General features: G+C 41.0%; 1 long non-coding RNA gene across 1 annotated transcript in view; it reads right to left on the bottom strand.

Moving 5' to 3' along the window:
* LOC135231156 (uncharacterized) overlaps positions 1–17,062 on the bottom strand; it is a 28,188-nt gene extending 11,126 nt beyond the window's left edge. The window contains exon 1 of the long non-coding RNA XR_010321676.1: positions 15,724–17,062. This is a non-coding gene — a long non-coding RNA (uncharacterized LOC135231156). The remainder of the gene's footprint in view (positions 1–15,723) is intronic.
* Positions 17,063–24,442: the final 7,380 nt, after the last annotated feature.

Here is a 24,442-nt window from a genome sequence, read left to right as displayed (position 1 = left end):
GGGCATTTATGTTGTTTCCACCTTTTGCCTATTGTGAATAGAGCTGCAGTGAATCTTGGCATACAAGTCTGTTTGAGCCTCTGCTTTCAAGTCTTTTGGGTATATAGCTAGGAGTGGAATTGCTGGGTCGTATGATACTTCTGGAAACCCTGGTGGCGTACTGGTTAAGTGCTATGGCTGCTAACCAAAGGGTCGGCAGTTTGAATCTACCAGGTGCTCCTTGGAAACTCTAGGGGGCAGTTCTACTCTGTCCTATAGGGTCACTATGAGTCGGAATCGACTTGACAGCATTCGGTTTGGTTTTTGGTTTATGATACTTCTATTTTTAGTTTTTTTAGGAATTGACACACTGCTTCCCCAACGGATATACCATTTTGCTTTCCCACCAGCAACGGATAAGCATTGATTCCAATTTCCCCACATCCTCAACATTTGTTATTTTCTGTTTTTTTTTTTTTAATTTTTATTTTAGCTGTTGTAGTGGGGGTGAAATGGTATCTCATTGTGGTTTTGATTTGCATCTCTCTATGATGGCTAATGGGAAACCCTGGTGGCGTAGTGGTTAAGTGCTACAGCTGCTGACCAAAAGGTCGGCAGTTTGAACCCAACAGGCGCTCCTTGGAAGGTCTATGGGGCAGTTCTACTCTGTCATATAGGGTCACTATGAGTTAGAATCAAATTGACAGCAATGGATTTTTTTGGGTTTTGATGGCTAATGACGTTGAGCATCTTTTCGTGTGTTTGGTGGCCATCTGAATGCATGGTGAAATATCTATTCAAGTCCTTTGCCCATTTTATTTATTTTTTTTTATTAACTTTTATTGAGCTTCAAGTGAACGTTTACAAATCAAGTCAGACTGTCACATATAAGTTTATATATACCTTACTCCGTTCTCCCACTTGCTCTCCCCCTAATGAGTCAACCCTTCCAGTCTCTCCTTTCGTGACAATTTTGCCAGCTTCTAACTCTCTCTATCCTCCCATCCCCCCTCCAGACAGGAGATGCCAACACAGTCTCAAGTGTCCGCCTGATATCATTAGCTCACTTTTCATCAGCATCTCTCTCCTACCCACTGTCCAATTCCTTTCATGTCTGCTGAGTTGTCTTCGGGAATGGTTCCTGTCCTGGGCCAACAGAAGGTTTGGGGACCATGACCGCCGGGATTCCTCTAGTCTCAGTCAGACCATTAAGTATGGTCTTTTTGTGAGAATTTGGGGTCTGCATCCCACTGATCTCCTGCTCCCTCAGGGGTTCTTTGTTGTGCTCCCTGCCAGGGCAGTCATCGGTTGTAGCCGGGCACCATCTAGTTCTTCTGGTCTCAGGATGATGTAAGTCTCCAGTTCATGTGGCCCTTTCTGTCTCTTGGGCTCATAGTTGTTGTGTGACCTTGGTGTTCTTCATTCTCCTTTGATACAGGTGGGTTGAGACCAATTGATGCATCTTAGATGGCCGCTTGTTAGCATTTAAGACCCCAGATGCCACATTTCAAAGTGGGATGCAGAATGTTTTCATAATAGAATTATTTTGCCAATTGACTTAGAAGTCCCCTTAAGCCATAGTCCCCAAACCCCTGCCCTTACTCCGCTGACCTTTGAAGTATTCAGTTTATCCTGGAAACTTCTTTGCTTTTGGTCCAGTCCAGTCCAGTTGAGCTGACCTTCCATGTATTGAGTATTGTCCTTCCCTTCACCTAAAGCAGTTCTTATCTACTAATTAATCAGTAAAAAACCCTCTCCCACCCTCCCTCCCTCCCCCCCTCGTAACCACAAAAGTATGTGTTCTTCTCAATTTATACTATTTCTCAAGATCTTATAATAGTGGTCTTATACAATATTTGTCCTTTTTCCTCTGAGTAATTTCGCTCAGCATAATGCCTTCCAGGTTCCTCCATGGTATGAAATGTTTCACAGATTCGTCACTGTTCTTTATCAATGTGTAGTATTCCATTGTGTGAATATACCACAATTTATTTACCCATTCATCCATTGAGGGACACCTTGGTTGCTTCCAGCTTTTTGCTATTGTAAACAGAGCTGCAATAAACATGGGTGTGCATATATCTGTTCGTGCGAAGGCTCTTATTTCTCTAGGGTATATTCAGAGGAGTGGGATTTCTGGGTTGTATGGTAGTTCTATTTCTAACTTTTTAAGGAAACGCCAGATAGATTTCTAAAGTGGTTGTACCATTTTACATTCCCACCAGCAGTGTATAAGAGTTCCAATGTCTCCGCAGCCTCTCCAGCATTTATTATTTTGTGTTTTTTGGATTAATGCCAGCCTTGTTGGAGTGAGATGGAATCTCATCGTAGTTTTAATTTGCATTTCTCTAATGGCTAATGATCGAGAGCATTTTCTCATGTATCTGTTAGCTGCCTGAATATCTTCTTTAGTGGAGTGTGTTGTCATATCCTTTGCCCATTTCTTGATTGGGTTGTTTGTCTTTTTGTGGTTGAGTTTTGACAGAATCATATAGATTTTAGAGATCAGGCGCTGGTCAGAGATGTCATAGCTGAAAATTCTTTCCCAATCTGTAGGTGGTCTTTTTACTCTTTTGGTGAAGTCTTTAGATGAGCATAGGTGTTTGATTTTTAGGAGCTCCCAGTTATCTGGTTTCTCTTCGTCATTTTTGGTAATGTTTTGTATTCTGTTTATGCCTTGTATTAGGGCTCCTAACGTTGTCCCTATTTTTTCTTCCATGATCTTTATCGTTTTAGTCTTTATGTTTAGGTCTTTGATCCACTTGGAGTTAGTTTTTGTGCACAGTGTGAGGTATGGGTCCTGTTTTATTTTTTTGCAAATGGATATCCAGTTATGCCAGCACCATTTGTCAAAAAGACTATCTTTTCCCCAATTAACTGACTCTGAGCCTTTGTCAAATATCAGCTGCTCATATGTGGATGGATTTATATCTGGGTTCTCAATTCTGTTCCACTGGTCTATGTGTCTGTTGTTGTACCAGTACCAGGCTGTTTTGACTACTGTGGCTGTATAATAGGTTCTGAAATCAGGTAGAGTGAGGCCTCCCACTTTCTTCTTCTTTTTCAGTAATGCTTTGCTAATCTGAGGCTTCTTTCCCTTCCATAAGAAGTTGGTGATTTGTCTCTCTATCACATTAAAAAATTACATTGGAATTTGGATCAGAAGTGCATTGTATGTATAGATGGCTTTTGGTAGAATAGACATTTTTACTATGTTAAGTCTTCCTATCCATGAGCAAGGTATGTTTTTCCACTTAAGTATGTCCTTTTTAGTTTCTTGTAGTAGTGCTTTGTAGTTTTCTTTGTATAGGTCTTTTACATCTTTGGTAAGATTTATCCTAAGTATTTTATCTTCTTGGGGGCTACTGTGAATGGTATTGATTTGGTTATTTCCTCTTTGATGTTCTTTTTGTTGATGTAGAGGAATCCAAGTGATTTTTGTATGTTTATCTTGTATCCTGATCTTCTGCCAAACTCTTCTATTAGTTTCAGTAGTTTTCTGGAGGATTCCTTAGGGTTTTCTGTGTATAAGATCATGTCATCTGCAAATAGAGGTAATTTTACTTCCTCCTTGCCAATCCGGATGCCCTTTATTTCTTTGTCTAGCCTAGTTGCTCTGGCTAGGACTTCTAGCACAATGTTGAATAAGAGCGGTGATAAAAGGCATCCTTGTCTGGTTCCCGTTCTCAAGGGAAATGCTTTCAGGCTCTCTCCATTTAGAGTGATGCTGGCTGTTGGCTTTGTATAGATGCCCTTTATTATGTTGAGGAATTTTCCTTCAATTCCTATTTTGCTGAGAGTTTTTATCATAAATGGGTGTTGGACTTTGTCAAATGCCTTTTCTGCATCAATTGATAAGATCATGTGGTTTTTGTGTTTTGTTTTATTTATATGGTGGATTACATTAATGGTTTTTCTAATATTAAACCAGCCTTGCATCCCTGGTATAAATCCCACTTGGTCGTGGTGAATTATTTTTTTTGATATGTTGTTGAATTCTATTGGCTAGAATTTTGTTGAGGATTTTTGCATCTATGTTCATGAGGGATATAGGTCTGTAATTTTCTTTTTTTGTGATGTCTTTACCTGGTTTTGGTATCAGGGAGATGGTGGCTTCATAGAATGAGTTAGGTAGTATTCCGTCATTTTCTATGCTTTGAAATACCTTTAGTAGTAGTGGCGTTAACTCTTCTCTGAAAGTTTGGTAGAACTCTGCAGTGAAGCCGTCTGGGCCAGGGCTTTTTTTTGTTGGGAGTTTTTTGATTACCGTTTCAATCTCTTTTTTTGTTATGGGTCTATTTAGTTGTTCTACTTCTGATTGTGTTAGTTTAGGTAGGTAGTGTTTTTCCAGGAATTCATCCATTTCTTCTAGTTTTGCAAATTTGTTAGAATACAATTTTTGGAATAATCTGATATGATTCTTTTAATTTCAGTTGGGTCTGTCGTGATGTGGCCCTTCTCGTTTCTTATTCGGGTTATTTGTTTCCTTTCCTGTATTTGTTTAGTCAGTCTAACCAATGGTTTATCAATTTTGTTAATTTTTTCGAAGAACCAGCTTTTGGCTTTGTTAATTCTTTCAATTGTTTTTCTGTTCTCTAATTCATTTAGTTCAGCTCTAATTTTTATTATTTGTTTTCTTCTGGTGCCTGATGGATTCTTTTGTTGCTCACTTTCTATTTGTTCAAATTGTAGGGACAGTTCTCTGATTTTGGCTCTTTCTTCTTTTTGTATGTGTGCATTTATCGATATAAATTGGCCTCTGAGCACTGCTTTTGCTGTGTCCCAGAGGTTTTGATAGGAAGTATTTTCATTCTCGGTGCATTCTATGAATTTCCTTATTCCCTCCTTGATGTCTTCTATAACCCAGTCTTTTTTCGGGAGGGTATTGTTCAGTTTCCAAGTATTTGATTTCTTTTCCCTAATTTTTCTGTTATTGATTTCCACTTGTATGGCCTTGTGGTCTGGGAAGATGCTTTGGAATATTTCGATGTTTTGGATTCTGCAAAGGTTTGTTTTATGACCTAATATGTGGTCTATTCTAGAGAATGTTCCATGTGCACTAGAAAAAAAAGTATACTTTGCAGCAGTTGTGTGGAGAGTTCTGTATAAGTCAATGAGGTCAAGTTGGTTGATTGTTGTAATTAGGTCTTCCGTGTCTCTACTGAACTTCTTACTGGATGTCCTGTCCTTCTCCGAAAGTGGTGTGTTGAAGTCTCCTACTATAATTGTGGAGGTGTCTAAATCACTTTTCAGTTCTATTAAAATTTGTTTTATGTATCTTGCAGCCCTGTCATTGGGTGCATAAATAGTTAATGTGGTTATATCTTCCTGGTCAGTTGTCCCTTTTATCATTATGTAGTGTCCTTCTTTATCCTTTGTGGAGGATTTAAGTTTAAAGTCTATTTTGTCAGAAATTAATATTGCTACTCCTCTTCTTTTTTGCTTATTGTTTGCTTGATATATTTTTTTCCATCCTTTGAGTTTTAGTTTGTTTGTGTCTCTAAGTCTAAGGTGTGTCTCTTGTAGGCAGCATACAGATAGATCGTGTTTCTTTATCCAGTCTGAGACTCTCCGTCTCTTTATTGGTGCATTTAGTCCATTTACTTTCAGCGTAATTATAGACAAGTATGTGTTTAGTGTTGTCATTTTGATGCCTTTTTATGTGTGTTGTTGACAATTTCATTTTTCCACTTACTGTTTTGTGCTGAGACATTTTTCTTTGTAAATTGTGTGTTCCTCATTTTCATAGTATTTGACTTTATGTTTGCTGAGTCGTTACGTTTTTCTTTTTATTTTGAGTTATGGAGTTGTTATACCTCTTTGTGGTTACCTTAATATTTTCCCCTATTATTCTAAGTAAAAACCTAACTTGTCCTATATCGCCTTGCTTCCCTCTCCATATGGCAGTCCTATGCCACCTGTATTTAGTCCCTCTTTTTGATTATTGTAATCTTTTACATATTGACTTCAATGATTCCCTGTTTTGAGCATTTTTTTTTAATTAATCTTAATTTGTTTTTTCGATTTCCCTGTTTGAGTTGATATCAGGATGTTCTGTTCTGTGACCTTGTGTTGTGCTGGTATCTGATATTATTGGTTTTCTGACCAATTTCCTTTAGTATTTCTTGTAGCTTTGGTTTGGTTTTTGCAAATTCTCTTAAGCTTGTGTTTATCTGTAAATATCTTAATTTCGCCTTCATATTTCAGAGAGAGTTTTGCTGGATGTATGATCTTTGGCTGGCAGTTTTTCTCCTTCAGTGCTCTGTATATGTCATCCCATTGCCTTCTTGCCTGCATGGTTTCTGCTGAGTAGTCTGAACTTATTCTTATTGATTCTCCCTTGAAGGAGACCTTTCTTTTATCCCTGGCTGCTTTTAAAATTTTCTCTTTATCTTTGGTTTTGGCAAGTTTGATGATAATATGTCTTGGTGTTTTTCTTTTTGGATCAATCTTAAATGGTGTTCGATGAGCATCTTGGATAGATATCCTTTCGTCTTTCATGATGTCAGGGAAGTTTTCTGTCAGCAGATCTTCAACTATTCTGTGTTTTCTGTCCTCCCTCCCTGTTCTGGGACTCCAATCACACGCAAATTATCCTTCTTGATAGAGTCCCACATGATTCTTAGGGTTTCTTCATTTTTTTAAATTCTTTTATCTGATTTTTTTTTTTTTTCAGCTATGTTGGTGTTAATTCCCTGGTCCTCCAGATTTCCCACTCTGCATTCTAATTGCTCGAGTCTGCTCCTCTGACTTCCTATCACGTTGTCTAATTCTGTAATTTTATTGTTAATCTTTTGGATTTCTGCATGCTGTCTCTCTATGGATTCTTTCAACTTATTAATTTTTCCACTATGTTCTTGAACAATCTTTTTGAGTTCTTCAACTGTTTTATCAGTGTGTGCCTTGGCTTTTTCTGCAGTTTGCCTTATTTCATTTCTGAGGTCATCCCTGATGTCTTGAAGCATTCTGTAGATTAGTTTTTTATATTCTGTATCTTCATTTGGGAAAGATTTTGATTCTTTTGTTTGGGGGGTTGTAGAAGCTGTCATGGTCTGCTTCTTTATGTGGTTTGATATCGACTGCTGTCTCCAAGCCATCACTAAGATACTGTAGTGATTTATTCTATGTTTGCTCACTGAGTCTTATCTTGTTTTGTTTTCTTTCAATATACGTGGATGGGCTACTAAATTGTGCTGTCTTGATTGTTGTAGCCCTTGACTTACTTATGACCTATTACCAGCTGATTAGGGCTGTTGCCAGATATATATGCCTGAGTCTATTCACTATTCTTGTGTAGAATCTGATTTTGGGTCATCAAGTGTGTGCTGCACCCTAACACCTATCCACCTGGAAGAGTAGTGGTGATAGTTGGGTGTACCAGATTCTATTAGCAGCTAGGGTTCACACTCCGGGGGGGGGCAGGATGCTGACAGGCTTCCCCCAGGTGTCAGTGAGGTAGGTGTGTCTCTATTCCTAAAGCACCTGGGTGGGAGGGCACTGCAGCTGTACCTTAGGCCCCCAATGCAAGTACCTCTACAGATTGGTAGGTGTCACCCTCCTTAGACCCCTAAGGCAAGAGGCTAGGTGGTCTGGGGGGAGCTTCAGCCCTCAGTTCCCTGTTGTAGGTCAGTTAGGGCTCTGTTGAATAAGCAGAGATATCAGACCTGGGAAACTTGTTTTTGCAGTAAATCCACTAAAAAAAAATGCAGTCAGATCCCTATCAGAAATGCCTTTGCATTGTAATAGCCACCTTGTTCTCTGTAGGGATGAAAGCCCGAGATATGGATCATATATGCTTGGCTGGAGCTGGTTCTGTGTTTTTAGTCCAATTAGGGAAGGGTTTTTGGTCCCTGGGTTTTTTGTGGTTGCTTCTCTCAGGCCGGAAGAATGGGTTAGGAAAAGAGAAAAAAAAAAAAAAAAGGAAAAGAAAAGCCGCGGAGCCAGAGCGGTTCTCCCTCTGGCTCAGGAAATTCCAATGTTAATGAAGCCGCCTGGGAAGGGGAGGGGAGGAGGGTTCAGGAAAACAGGAGAGAGTAGCACCCCGGGATATAGCCAAAGTTGCTTGTCTTGCTTGGCATGACTATTTTATCTGAGATTCCCGAGGGGCATGTCGCTTATGTGTGCTGGCTGGGTAGAGATTGCCCCCGAGGGTCTGGCCCGCAGAAGCCGCGGTCAGTTCCTCCGTGCCAGTCCACAGCCCAGCGTAAAGGTTCCCCTGCTGGGACGCTGCACTCCTGGCTCCAAAATCAGTCGCTGCCTCCCGGGAACTTCTCCTCCCGCCAGCTGCGTCGCCGCGCCGCCTCCGCGGACTGTCTGGGCCCCCTCCCGGGGTTAGTTCAGGGGAGTAGAGCTGCGCCCCATGTTTGCGCCGTGACCAAATGCCACATTCAGCTCCCCTGTGTCCAGTCCAAAGCCCAGCGCCGAGGTTCCCCGGCTGGGATGCTGTACTCACAGCTCCAAAACCAGTCACTGCTTCCCGGGGACTTCTCCCACCAGCCGCGTGGCCATGCCGCCTGCGAAGACCGGCTGGGCCCCCTCCCGGGGTCAGTTCAGGGGGCTAGGGCTGCGCCCTGTGTTTGCGCCGGCATGAGATGTCACGTTCAGTTCCGCTGGGCCCAGTCCTAAGCCCGGCGCCAAGGTTACCTGACTGCGACGCTGGCTCCAGGCTCCGAAAACAGTCGCTGCTTCCCCGTAGTTGTTCATTCTCCGTCTCTGTCACTCAGGTCAACTCTTTAAATCTGTGTTTGTTGTTCAGGGTTCGTAGATTGTCGTGTATGTGATCGATTCACTTGTTTTTCCGAGTCTTTGTTGCAAGAGGGATCTGAGGTAGCGTCTACCTAGTCAGCCATCTCGGCCCCGCCTCCCTTTGCCCATTTTATGATGGGGTTATTTGTTGTTAAGTTGCCGAACATTTTATACGGTAAAACCCGTGAAAGCCAGAACCTGTGTAAGGTGGAAACCTGTCAGAGAAGGAAAACCCAAATATTTTCTATGAATAGAGAACGATAGAAAAGTGGTAAGACTGCGCCCTGTCAAAGGCAGAAAATTTGCAAGACCCAGAAAAACCATGCAGTCCTGTCAAGTTCCGGCTCTCACAGGTTTCACTGTATCTATTTTGGTTATTAGGTTCTTATTGGATATATGATTTCTGAAGATATTCTCCCAGTCAGTACTTTGTCTTTTCACTTTTTTGGTAAAGTCTTTTAATGAACAAAAATTTTTAATTTTTGTGAGGTCTTATTTATTTATTTTGTTTTTTTGCTGTTTGTGGTTTTGTTATTATACTAGATAATCCATTGTTGAAAGCCAGGCCTGACAGCATTGCCCCTGCATTTTCTTCTAATAATTTTATGGTTTTAGTTTTCACATTTACGTCCTTAATCCATCTTGAATTTGTTTTTGTGTATGGTGTGAGGCATGGATTATGTTTCATTTTTCTGCATGTGGAAATCCAATTTTCCCAAAACCATTTATTGAAGAGACTCTTCTTTCTCCATCAAATGGACTTAGTGCCCTTGTCAAAAATCAGTTGACTATAGACATATGGGTTTATTTCTAGATTCTCAATTTTAGTCCATTGGTCTATGTGTCTACTGTTATAACAGTACCAGTCTGTTTTGATTACTGTAGCTGTATAATATGGTGTAAAATGAGGAAGTGTGAGTCCTCCTATTTTGTTCTTCTCTTTCAACATTGCTTTAGTGATCTGGGACCTCTTGCCATTCCATATAAGGTTGAGAATTCGTTTTTCTATTTCTGTAAAGAAGGCTATTGGAATTTTGATTGGATTGTGTTGAATCTATGGATCACTGGGGTAGTAGTGACATCTTACCAATATTAAGTCTTCCAATTCATGAACATGGAAAATCTTTCCATTTATTCGTCTTCTTTAATCTCTTTCAGCAATGTTTTATAATTTTCAATTTTATATTTATCTCAAGAAAATGGCTCACATGGTTGTAAAAGCTGGCAAGTTCCAAATCCATGGGTCAGGTGTCAGGTGTTGGGCTTCTCCTGACTCATGTAGCTGCAGGGCTGATGAACCCCAAATCGTCAGGTCAGACAGCAGGCAGCTGGCTCATGGCTGTGGAGGCCAACAAATCGAAGATCAGCTGGTAAGATGGCAGGCTGCTGGCTTACAGGCTGCAGAGGGTGACAAATCCTGAGATTGGCAGGCAATACCACAGGCAGCTGGCTTAAGTCCAAAGAACCAGGGGTCAGATGATGATGAGTCAGACACAGGATCCAGAGTAAGCGAGCTTTGCCTGAACATCCACAAATATATTGGATGCAGGCCACACCTGTGAGGAAACTTCCCTTAAAACTGATTGATCACAACAGGTCACATCACAGAGGATGACAACATCATTACATATATGCCAAACCACTGAGAATCATGGCACAGCAAAGTTGACACACAACCTTAACTATCATCGTCCACCCCTTGTCAACCTGGCACCCGTACACATCTCCCTAAACCATATACCCAAACCTACTGCCGTTGAGTCGATTACCGACTCATAGTGACCCAATAGGATAGAGTAGAACTGCCCCTATAGAGTTTCCAAGGAGGGCCTGGTGGATTCCAACCACCGACCTTTTGGTTAGCAGCGGTAGCTCTTAACCGCTATGCCACCAGGGTTTCCAAACCATATACAATCTCTAAATAAAGACAATGACAAAGTCATACTTGTGCCTAACATGTGTACAACCAAAAACGCACTAGACCAGTTTACATCTTACATTTTATAAGTGAAAAGACAAAAATATGTGATGCACACATGCAAGGAAGAAATACTCATCACAATTACAGTCCTTGTTTCTGCAACTGGTCATGTGGTTGTTAATGGTTTTTAGAACTATCAGTTGCCAATCTCCTTATCTGACAATGTTCTGGGCCCAAGGCCTTTACTTAGGCAGCCTTGATGGGAGGTGTCTTAGTCATCTAGTGCTGCCGTAACAGAAATACCACAAGTAGATGGCTTTAACAAAGAGAAATATATTTTCTCACAGTCTAGTAAGTTACAAGTCCAAATTCAGGGCGTCAGCTCCAGGGGAAGGCTTTCTCTCTGTGTCGGTTCTGGAGGAAGGTCCCTGTCCTCAATCTTTCCCTGGTTGAGGAGCTTCTCAGGCGCAGGGATGTCAGGTACAAAGGTCGTGCTTTGCTCCTGGCACTGCTCTCTTGGTGGTATGAGGTTCCCCTGTCTCTGCTTGCTTCTTTCTTTTATATCTCAAGAGATTGACTCAAGACACAATCTAAGTCTGCAGATTGAGTCCTGCCTCACTAACACAACTGCCACCCATCCTCCCTCATTACCATCATAGAGGCAGGGTTTACAACATATTGGAAAATCACACAATACTGGGAATCATGGCCCAGTTCAATTGATACACACATTTTTGTGGGGACATAATTCAATCCATGACAGGAGGCATAGAGGCAGACCTTTCTTCCAACAATTGGATGATGGTTTAGAGCATATACAGCCTCCTGGAGAACACTGCTCCAACCCTGTAAAGTATTGCCACCTAGATGGCACTGTAATTATATACTTAGGAGGCCATTCCATTGTTCTATCAAGCCAGCTGCTTCAATATGATAGGGAAAATGGTAAGATCAGTGAATTCCATGAGCATGGGCCCATTGCCACACTTCATTTGCTGGGAAATGAGTCCTCTGATCTGCGGCAATGCTGTGTGGGAGAACATGACAGTGAATAAGGCATTCTGTGAATCCACGGATGGTAGTTTTGGCAGAAGCACTGCATACAGGGAAGGCCAATCCATATCCAGAGTAAGTGTCTATGCCAGTAGGAACAAAACACTGCCTTTTCCATGATGGAAGTGGTCCAATGTAATCAACCTGCCACCAGGTTGCCAGATCACCTCAAGGAATGGTGTCATATCAGAGACTCAGTGTTGGTCTCTACTGTTGGGAGACTGGGCACTCAGCAGTGGCTGTAGCCAAGTCAGCCTTGGTGAATGGAAGTCCATGTTCCTGAGCCCATGCATAACCTCCATCCCTACCACCATGGCCACTTTGTTCATGAGAACGTTGGGTGGGGAAGAGGATGACTGGTTTCCACAGAATGCATCATCCTCTCTATTTGATTGCTAAATTTCTCCTCTGCTGAGGTCACCTCTGGGAAGCATTCACATGAGACACAAATACTTTCATTTCTTTGACCCATTCAGAGAGGTCTATCCACATACCTCTTCCCCATACCTTCTTGTCATCAATTTTCCAATCATGCTCCTTCCAAGTCTCTGACCATCCAGCCAAAGCACTGACCGCAGCCCATGAATTAGTATACAGTTGCACATCTGGCCATTTTTCCTTCCAAGCAAAGTGAACAGCCAGGTGCACTCCTCGAAGTTCTGCCATTCGGAGAATTTTCCTCTGCCACTGTCCTTCAGGGAGGTCCCAGAAAGGGGCTGCGATGCTGCTACTGTCCACTTTTGAATGGTGCCTCCATATTGTTCAGAACCATCTGTAAACCAGGCACAAGTTTTCTCTTCCTCAGTCAACTGATCATAAGTAACTCCCCATGAGGCCACTAGTGCAGACTGGGAGAGGCAAGGTAAAGTGACAGGTTGCAGACCGTGGGCATCCGAGCCACTTCCTCATGCAACTTACTTGTGCCTTCAGGCCCTACTCAAAGCCGATCTAATATATATCACTTCCATTTAACGATGGACTGCTGCTGTGCATGTCTGAATTTATGACTCTGTGGGTCAGACAACACCCAGTTAATGATGGGCATCTCAGGCTGCATGGTGACTTGGTGGCCCATGGTTAAGCACTCAGTCTCTACTAAGGCCCAGTAACAAGCCAAAAGCCTTTTCTCAAAAGGAGACTAGTTATCAGTGGAGGACAGCAGAACTTTGCTGTAAAATCCTAAGGGTGTGCACTGTGACTCACCAGTAGCAGCCTGCCAAACACTCCAAACAGCATCTCTGCCACTGACACTTCAAGCACCATTGGATCAGCTGGATCATATGGACCAAGTGGCTTGCCTGGCAGCCTGAACTTCTTGCTGAGCCTTCTCTTGTTCTGGGCCCCTCTCAATACTAGTATCTTTTTGAGTCACTTGATAAATGGTCCAGAGTAGCACACCCAAATGAGGGATATGTTGCCTTCAAAATCCAAAGAGGCCTACCAGGCATTGTGCCTCCTTTTTAGTTGTGGGAGGGGCTAGATGCAATAACTTATCCTTCACTTTAGAAGGAATATCTCAACTTGCCCCACATCACTGGACCCCTAAAAATTTCACTGAGTAGAAGACACCTGAATTTTGGTGGGATTAATTTCCCACCTTCTAGCACAAATATGTTTTACCAGTAAGTCCAGAGTCATTGACATGTCTTCCTTACTACGTCTAATCAGCATAATGTCATCAATATAATGGACCAGTGTGATGTCTTGTGGAAGGTAAAGGTGATCAAGGTCCCTAAGATTAAATTATGACATAGGGATGGAGAGTTGATATACCCCTGAGGTAGGACACTGAAAGCAAACTGCTTCTGGCGTTCCATCGAAACCAGACTCCAGAATAAGGCACTGGCCAGATTAATAGCTGCATACTAGGTACCAGAAATGCATTAATTTGTTCAAGCAATGGAACCACATCTGGAACAGCAGCTGCAATTGCAGTCACAACCTGGTTAAGTTTTCTATAACCTGCTGTCATTCTCCAAGATCCATCCGTTTTTGCACAGGCCAAATAGGTGAGTTGAATGGCGATGTGGTGGAATCACCACCCCCATATCCTTCAAGTCCTTGATGATGGCAGTAATCTCTGCAGTCCCTCCAGAAATGTATTGCTTTTGGCTTACTATTTTCCTAGCCACGGGCAGTTCTAATGGCTTCCACTTGGCTTTTCCTACCGTAAGAGCCCTTACAGCACTTGTCAGGGATCCAATGTGGGAGTTCTGCCAGTTGCCGAGTGTGTCTGTTCCAATTATTCATTCTGGAACTGGGGAAATCACTACAGGAGGGGTTTGGGGATGCACGGGACCCACTGTGAGCCAAACCTGTGCTAAAACTCCATTAATAATCTGACCTCCATACGCCCCTACACTGACCGGCGAGCCACAGTGACATTCTGAATCTCCTCAAATTAGTGTCAGCTCAGAGCCAGTAAACAGTAATTCCTGAAAATTGTGATTACTTCTTTTTCCCCAAGAATAGTTGCTCTTGTAAAGGGCTGTAGATCCCTTTGGGGAAGCCTGGGAGAAAGATTAACAGTATAAATTTACAGAAGTGCCATAAATTTATGGCAGTGTAGTGGGGGTCCTTCCTTAAGGGGACCCAGGCTCCCCTTCATTCAAGGGATCGTGGGTCTGTAACCTGGCTCAAATTTGGGAATTGATTGAGGGGCCATCACTCTCTATACTGGTGATTCCAGTTAGACTACCATTCACTTGACCTAGAATTCTTCCACTTGTACAGATCAAGTAAATATTTAGTAGATTTCCCATCTATTTCAGTCCTAGGGACACCATGACTAAGTAGCCAATGCCGTAAGTCCCTAGGAGTCAGACAATTCTGATTACTGCTTTAACTCTGCTGTCTATTATGGTAACCACAGCCACCTTGTCTTTGTCTATTGAGTGCTGACACTTGGCCCCTACCACCACAGGGTCCAATCAGCCCCATTGTAGTTAGGTGTCTTAATTCAGTTAGGGCAGTTCCCACTGTCAAATCTGTCTTACATAAAATAGTAATCACAGCAGTCTTCAAGGATGCTGGGGCTCCCTTCAAAAATATGTTCTTCACCCTTGTGGTAAAAAGTGTTTCCTCTGGGCACTCCATGTGTGGATCTGTAGGTCTAACCTGATAAATCCACTCTAACATACCAATTTCCCTAAGCCTTTGGATGCCTTTTTCTACAGTATATCAAGGCAGGTCTGGTACTTCAAATTGATTTAGCGTAGTCAACTACGTAAAACAAGGCCTGCAGCTGACTGCGGAACAGAACATCAATTGCTCATATGTAGGTTTAAGTTGAAGCTGAAGAAAATTAGAACAAGTCCATGAGAGCCAAAGTATGAACTTGAGTATATCTCACCTGAATTTAGACATCATCTCAACAGATTTGACGTGTTGAACAGTAATGACCAAAGACCTGATGAGTTGTGCAATGACATTAAGGACATCATTCATAAAGAAAGCAAGAGGCCATTAAAAAGACAGGAAAGAAAGAAAAGCCCAAAATGGATGTCAGAAGAGACTCTGAAACTTGCTCTCCAACATCAAGTAGCTAAAGCAATAGGAAGAAATGATGATGTAAAAGAGCTGAATAGACGATTTCAAAGGGCCACTCAAGAAGACAAAGTATTATAGTGACATGTGCGAAGACCTGGAGATAGAAAACGAAAAGGGAAGAACATGCTCAGCATTTCTCAAGCTAAAAGAATTAAGAGAAAACACAAGACTTGAGTTGCAATACTGAAGGATCCTATAGGGAAAATATTAAATGACACAGGAAGCATCAGAAGAAGATGGAAGGAATACACAAAGTCAGTATACCAAAAAGAACTGGTTGACGTTCAACCATTTCAGGAGGTAGCATATGATCAGGAACCAGTGGTACTGAAGGAAGAAGTCCAGGTTGCACTTAAGGCACTGGCAAAAAACAAGGCTCCAGGAATTGATGGAATACCAATTGAGATGTTTTAACAAACAGGTGCAGCACTGGAAGTGCTTACTAGTCTATGCCAAAACATTTGGTAGACACCTACCTGGCCAAGTGACTGGAAGAGATCCATATTTATGGCTATTCCAAAGAAAAGTGATCCAACTGAATGTTGAAATTATCGAATAACATCGTTAATATCACATGCAAGTAAAATTTTGCTGAAGATCATTCAAAAGTGGCTGCAGCAAGATATCGACAGGGAACTGCCAGAAATTCAAGTCAGATTCAGAAGAGGATGTCATTGCTGATGTCAGATGGATCCTGGCTGAAAGTAGAGAATACCAGGAAGATGGTTACCTGTGTTTTATTGACTACATAAGGGCATTCGACTGTGTGGACCATAACAAATTATGGATAACATTGTGAAGAATAATTCCAGAAGACTTAATCATGCTCATGAGGAACCAAGAGGCAGTTGTTCAAACAGAACAAAAGGATACTGTGTAAAGTCAGGAAAGGTGTGCGTCAGCATTGTATCCTTTCACCATATCTATTCAATCTGTATGCTGAGCAAATAATACGAGAAGCTGGACTACGTGAAAAAGAACGGGGCCTCAGGATTGGAGGAAGACTCATTAACAACCTGCCTTATGCAGATGACACAACCTTGCTTGCTGAAACTAAAGAGGACTTGAAGCACTTACTGATGAAGATCAAAGACCACAACCTTCAGTATGGATTACATCCCCACAAGGTGCTTAAAACAGACCAATCACTAATCATTTTTGGCAGAATTGTAAACCTGAGACCAGAAAGGCCATATATAATGAAAAACCCATTGCACTGCACATACCATGCCATACTAGTTATTGTGGAGTTGATTCCCTCTCATGACAAGCACTAAGGAGGTCCCTAGATGATTCAAGTAAAATGATAAGGGCTGGAACAAGAGTGGCAACAGGACATCCAGATTGAAAAAGTGGCAAGATTTGAGAGATATTAAGAATAAAGCTGAGGCAGGGCCAAGATGGTGGAACAGCCAGATGTTTGGGCAATCCCTCTTACAACAAAGACCTGAAAAATCAAGTGAAACTATTATATTTATGACAAGCTAGGAGCCCTGAACATCTAAGTCAAAGTCAGAAAACAGACTGAGTGGCAGGGGAAGGGAGAGATGGTTCAGAAGCAGAAAGGAGTTACCGGACCTGAATTGCCGGGATCCCTCAGGCACCATTCCCTGGAGTGGCTGCAGTGGGCTGGTAGTTGCATTCAGCCATAGTTTCCTCAGGTAGAAGCAGCCAGCTGCCCAGCCAACTCACACCTCATGAACCAACTCACACCTCCAGAACCAGAAAAGAATGGTGCTCTCAGCAAAAGCTAAGTACTTGTGTATATTTTACCATACCCTCAGCCCCCAATACAGCTTCAGTGACTGTTGATTTCCCTGGGCCTGAGATAGGCCCATTTGAGCACCCTGAGCCATGCTCCCTGGCCGTGGAGAAAGAATAAATTCACAACGGGGCGGCGGGGGGGGCGGGGGGGGGGAAGGGAGATAATTAGCCAGCTCCACTAACCGGGGGAGGTCAGGACAGAAGCAGCTCCTGTCCAGGCATAAATGGTCTGTGGAATTTGAACACCTTTCCCCCCTGCATGGACCTGTGTGGGCCTACTTCATGGGAATAGGGCCTTGTTGACAGACTACAACTGTTTCAGCTGTGCGGTGGAGAGGTAGGAGTTTGATTTTTGACACCACTTTGCCTATTAAACAGGGTCCTCACCTACCCACATCAGGGCCTAAGGACTGGTGGCTCCACTCGGATCACCCAGCCACCTGCGACAAGGGTCCAAGGATAACTGGTACCTCCCAGTCCTTACAACCAAAAGCATTGGGTGCCCATGGTCTGTCTGCAGAACCCACCCACCTGTACGCTCTAGGAAAGAGGGATGTGCCTTCTTCAGAGACACTCGGGGGACAGTCCTCAGCCCCCTTGCCTTGTTCAGAGCGTGACCCCCTGCTGCACCCAGATACCAAGTCCTACAGCAAACACCCCCTGCTCCTCTAAGATTGTAGGACAGAGCCTGTACCACACACTTGATGACCAGCTACCTGGACACCTGAGCTGAATCCACACAAGAATGGTGAACGGACTCATAAGCTCACATTCCTGATAATAGCTGTAGCCATCTGGTGACAGGACGTCAGAGCTCCAAAGGCAAAAATAGTCAAGCTCACTCACTCAAGCAACCCATTTGGGCATATCAAAACAAAACAAAGCAAGAACCTAGGATACAGTAAGCAAACATAAAATAAACTAATACAATAACTTATAGACGGCTCGAAGACAACAGTCAATAACAAACCACATAAAGAAACAGACCATGATTGTTTCAACAAGCTCTCAAAACAAAGAATCAAGGGATCGTCTGGATGAAGGTGCCTTCCTGGAATTACCAGATGCAGGATACAAAAGATTAATATACAGAACTCTTCAAGACATCAAGAAGGAGATCAGGCTATACACAGAACAAGCCAAGGAACACACAGATAAAGCAGACAAAGAAATTAAAAAGGTTATTCAAGAACATACTGAAAAATTTACTAAGCTGCAAGAATCCATGGATAGATAAAAGATAGCAATCAGAAATTCAGAAGATTAACAGTAAAATTACAGAATTAGACAATAGAAAGTCAGAGGAGCAGAATTGAGCATGTGGAAGGCAGAATTGGTGAACTTAAAGATAAAGAACTTGGCACCAATATATTTGAAGAAAATCAAATAAAAGAATTAAAAAAAATGAAGAAAACTTAAGGATCATGTAGGACTCTATCAAGAGAAATAACCTACGAGTGATTAGAGTACCAGAACAGGGAGGGATAACAGAAAATACAGAGAGAATTCTTGAAGATTTATTGGCAGAAAACTTCCCTGATATCATGAAAGATGAGAAGATATCTATCCAAGATGCTCATCAAACTCCACAAAGGTAGATTTTAAAAGAAAGTCACCAAGACATATTATAATCAAACTTGCCAAAACCAAAGATAAAGAGAGAATTTTAAGAGCAGCTAGGGATAAACAAAAAGTCACCTACAAAGAACAGTCAATAAGAATAAGCTTGGACTACTCGGCAGAAACCACACAGGCAAGAAGGCAATGGGATGACTTACATAAACCACTGAAGGAAAAAAAAGCCAGCCAAGAATCATATATCCAGCAAAACTGTCTCTCAAATATGAAGATGAAATTAGAATATTTTCAGATAAACAGAAGTTTAGGGAATTCATAAAAACCAAACCAAAACTACAAGAAATACTAAAGGGAGTTCTTTTGTTAGAAAATCAATAATATCAGGTATCAACCCAAGACTAGAACACTGGACAGAACAATCAGATGTCAACCTAGACAGGGAAATTACAAAAATAAATCAAGATTAAAAAACGCTCAAAACAAGGAAATGGCGATGTCATTATGTAAAAGAAGACAACATTAAAACAATAAAGAGGGATTAAGAAACGTAGTCATAGATCTTTCATATGGAGAAGAAGGCAAGGCTATATAAAGAAATATAAATTAGCTTTAAACTTAGAAAAATAGTGGTAAATATTAAGGTAACCACAAAGGAAACTAACTATCCTACTCATTAAAATAAAATACAAGAAAAAATAGAGACCCAGCAGAAACAAAATCAACAACAACAAATAAGAGGAAAAGACAATATACAAAAATAAACTACTCAGCACAAAAAATTAAGTGGGAAAAAGAAACTGCCAACAACGCACAAAAAAAGACATCAAAATGACAGTACTAAACTCGCACCTATCCATAATTACGCTGAATGTAAATGGACTAAATGCACTAATAAAGAGACAGAGAGTGGCAGACTGGATTAAAAAAACATGATTCGTCTATATGCTGCCTACAAGAGACACACACACCTTAGACTTAGAGACACAAACAAACTAAAACTCAAAGGATGCAAAAAAATATATCAAGCAAACAACAATCAAAAAATAGCAGGAGTGGCAATATTAATTTCTGACAAAATAGGCTTTAAAGTTAAATCCATCAGAAAGGATAAGGAAGGATACTATATAATGATTAAAGGGACAATACACCAAGAAGATATAACCATATTAAATATTTATGCATCCAATGACAGGGCTGTAAGATACATAAAACAAACTCTAATAGCATTGAAAAGTGAGATAGATGGCTCCACAGTTGTAGTGGGAGACTTCAACACACCACTTTTGGTGAAGGACAGGACATGCAGCAAGAAGCTCAATAAAGATACGGAAAATCTAAATGCCACAATCAACCAAATTGACCTTATAAACATATACAAAACATTCCACCCAACAGCAGCCAAGTATACTTTCTTTTCTAATGCACGTGGAACATTCTCCAGAATAGACTACATATTAGGTCATAAAGCAAGCCTTAGCAGAATGCAAAACATTGAAATATTACAAAGCATCTTCTCTGACCATAAGGCCATAAAAGTAGAAATCAATTACAGAAAAAGCAGGGAAAAGAAATCAAACACTTGGAAACTGAGCAATACCCTGCTCAAAAATGACTGGGTTATAGAAGACATTAAGGATGGAATAAAGAAATTGATAGAATCCAATGAGAATGAAAACACTTCCTATGAGAACCTTTGGGACACAGCGAAAGCAGTGCTCAGAGGTCAATTTATATCAATAAATGCACACATACAAAAAGAAAGGCCAAAATCAAAGAATTATCCCTACAACTTGAACAAATAGAAAGAGAGCAACAAAAGAAGCCCTTAGGACCAGAAGAAAGCAAATAATAAAAATTAGAGCAGAACTAAGTGAAATAGAAAACAGAAAAACAATTGAAAGAATTAACAAGACCAAAAGCTGGTTCTTTGAAAAAATTAACGAAATTGATAAACCATTGGCCAAACTGACAAAAGAAAAACAGGAGAGGAAGCAAATAACCCGAATAAGAAATGATATGGGCGATATTACAACAGACCCAACTGAAATTAAAAGAAACATATCAGATTACTATGAAAAATTATACTCAAACAAATTTCAGAAGAAATGAATGAATTCCTAGAAACACACTACCTAAACTAACACAAACAGAGATAGAACAACAAAAAGACCCATAACAAAAGAAGATGGAAAAGGTAATCAAAAAACTCCCAATAAAAAAAAGCCCTGGCCCAGACGGCTTCACTGCGGAGTTCTACCAAATTTTCAGAGAAGAATTAACACCACTACCACTAAAGGTATTTCAGAGCATAGAAAAAGACAGAATACTCCCAAACTCATTCTATGAAGCCAGCATATCCCTGATACCAAAACTAGGTAAAGACACCACAAAAAAAGAGGAAATTACAGACCTATATCCCTCATGAACTTAGATGCAAAAATTCTCAACAAAATTCTAGCCAAGAGAATTCAACAACATGATAAAAAAAAAAAAAAATCACCATGACCAAGTGGGATTCATACCAGGTATGCAGGGATGGTTCAACACTAGAAAAACAATTAATGTAATCTATCTTTTTTTGGTATCATATAAATAAAACAAAAGACAAGAACCACATGATTTTATCAATCGATGCAGAAAAGGCATTTGACAAAGTTCAACACCCATTCATGATAAAAACTCTTAGCAAAATAGGAATAGAAGGAAAATTCCTCAACGTAATAAAGGGCATTTATACAAAGCCAACAGCCAACATTATCCTAAGTGGAGAGAGCCTGAAAGTATTTCCCTTGAGATCTGGAACCAGACAAGGATGCCCTTTACCACCACTCTCATTCAACATAGTGCTGGAGGTCCTAGCCAGAGCAATTAGGCTAGATAAAGAAATAAAGGGCATCCGGGTTTGTAAGGGAGAAGTAAAAGTATCTCTATTTGCAGATGACATGATTTTATACACAGAAAACGCTAAAGAATCCTCAAGAAAACTACTGAAACTAATAAAAGAGTTCAGCAGAAGATCAGGATACAAGATAAACATACAAAAATCAGTTGGATTTCACTACACCAAGAAAAAGAACATCGAAGAGGAAATCACCAAATCAATACCATTTACAGTAGCCCCCAAGAAGATAAAACATTTAGGAATAAATCTTACCAGAGATGTAAAGGACCTATACATAAAAAACTACAAGACACTACTGCAAGAAACCCAAAGAGACCTACATAAGTGGAAAAACATACCTTGCTCATAGATAGGAAGACTTAACATTGTAAAGATGTCTAGTCTACCAAAAGTGATCTATAGATACAATGCAATTCCGATCCAAATTCCAATGACTTTTTTTAATGAGATGGAGAAACAAATCACCAACTTCATATGGAAGGGAAAGAAGCCCCGGATAAGTAAAGCTTTACTGAAAAAGAAGAACAAATTTGGAGGGCTCACTCTACCTGATTTTAGAACCTATTATACCGCCACAGTAGTCAAAACAGCCTGGTACTGGTACAACAACAGATACATAGACCAATGGAACAGAATTGAGAATCCAGACACAAATCCATCCACATATGAGCAGCAGATATTTGACAAAGGCCCAAAGTCAGTTAAATGGGGAAAAGATAGTCTGTTTAACAGATGGTGCTGGCATAACTGGATATCCACCTGCAAAAAAATGAAAGAAGATCCACACTTCACACCATGCACAAAAACTAACTCAAAATGGATCAAAGACCTAAATATAAGATCTAAACCAATAAAGATCATGGGAAAAAAATAGGGACAATGTTAGGAGCCCTAATACACGGCATAAACAGTATAGAAAACATTACTAACAATGCAGAAGAGAAACCAGGTAACTGGGAATGCCTAAAAATCAAACACCTATGCTCATCCAAAGACTTCACCAAAAGAGTAAAAAGATTACCCACAGATTGGGAAAAATCTTTTAGCTATGACATTTCTGATCAGCATCTGAGCTCTAAAATCTACAGGATACTGCAAAAACTCAACTACAAAAAGACAAATAACCCAATTAAAAAAATTGACAAAGGATATGAACAGGCACTTCACTAAAGAAGACATTCAGGCGGCTAACAGATACATGAGGAAATGCTCACGATTATTAGCCATTAGAGAACTGCTAATCAAAACTACAATGAGATTCCATCTCACACTCCAGCAAGGCTGGCATTAATCCAAAAAACACAAAATAATAAATGTTGGAGAGGTTGTGGAGAGACTGGAACACTTATACACTGCTGGTGGGAATGTAAAATGGTACAGCCACTTTGGAAATCTATTTGGTGCTTCCTTAAAAAACTAGAAATAGTATGACCATACGATCCAGCAATCTCACTCCTTGGAATACATCCTAGAGAAATAAGAGCCTTTACATGAACAGATATACGCAGACTCATGTTAGCTGTAGCACTGTTTATAACAGCAAAAAGATAGAAACAATCAAAGTGCCCATCGACAGATGAATGGATAAATAAATTATGGTATATTCACACAATGGAATACTACGCATTGATAAAGAACAATGATGAATCCGTGAAACATTTCATAACATGGAGGAATCTGGAAGGCATTATGCTGAGTGAAAGTAGTCAGTTGCAAAAGGACAAATATTGTATAAGATCACTATTATAAGAACTCGAGAAATAGTTTCAACAGAGAAGAAAATATTCTTTGATAGTTATGGGGGGGGAGAGAGGGAGGGAGAAGGGTTTTCAGTAATTAGATAGTAGATAAGAACTATTTTAGGTGAAGGGAAACACAACGCACAATACAGGAGAGGTCAGCACAACTGGACTAAATCAAAAGCAAAGAAGTTTCCTGAATAAACTAAATGCTTCGAAGGCCAGCATAGCAGGGGCAGGGGTCTGGGGACCATGGTTTCAGGGGACATCTAAGTCAACTGGCATAATAAAATCTATTAAGAAAACATTCTACATCCCACTTTGGAGAGTGGCATCTGGGGTCTTAAACACTAGCAAGCGGCCATCTAAGATGCATCAATGGGTCTCAACCCACCTGGAGCAAAGGAGAATGAAGAACATCAAAGACGCAAGGTGATTATGAGCCCAAGAGACAGAAAGGGCCACATAAACTAGAGACTACAACAGCCTGAGACCAGAAGAACTAGATGGTGCCTAGCTACAACCGACGACTGCCCTGACAGGGAACACAAAAGAGAACCCCTGAGGCAGCAGGAGAGCGGTGGGATGAAGACCCCAAATTCACATAAAATACCAGACTTAATGGTGTTACTAAGACTGGAAGGACCCTGGAGGTCATGGTCCCCAGACCTTCTGTTATCCCAGGACAGGAAACATTCCCAAACCAACTCTTCAGACAGGGACTGGAGCAGATTATGGGATAGAAAATGATACTGGTGAAGCATGAGCTTCTTGGAGCAAGTAGACACATGAGACTACGTTGGCATCTCCTGTCTGAAGGGGAGATGGGAGGGTAGAGGGAATCAGAAACTGGCCAAAGGGTCAGGAAAGGAGAGTGGAGGGAAGGAGTGTGCTGTCTCATTAGGGGGAGAGCAATTAAGAGTATATAGCAAGGTGTTTATAAATTTTTGTATGAGAGGCTGACTTGATTTGTAAACTTTCACCTAAAGCACACACACACAGAAAAAATAGAGCCATGTGGTGAGCATAAGATATCACAACTACAAGAAAACTAAGAGTTCTTCTAGTCCAGTGCCTTCATACTGATGTGGAAACTGATGTCCAGAGAGTATAATCCTCCTGCTCGAGGTTGCACGCTTAGTTACCTCAGCAGGAGGGGGACAAGATCTCAATGCTTCTGCACTGCTTCACCAACTCCTAGTGTGTTACATC

Source organism: Loxodonta africana, chromosome 4, assembly GCF_030014295.1.
Source record: "Loxodonta africana isolate mLoxAfr1 chromosome 4, mLoxAfr1.hap2, whole genome shotgun sequence".
NCBI classification, from domain to species: domain Eukaryota; kingdom Metazoa; phylum Chordata; class Mammalia; order Proboscidea; family Elephantidae; genus Loxodonta; species Loxodonta africana.
The sequence above is the reverse complement of the archived record's forward strand: the minus strand, read 5'-3'. Positions and strand labels throughout refer to the sequence as shown.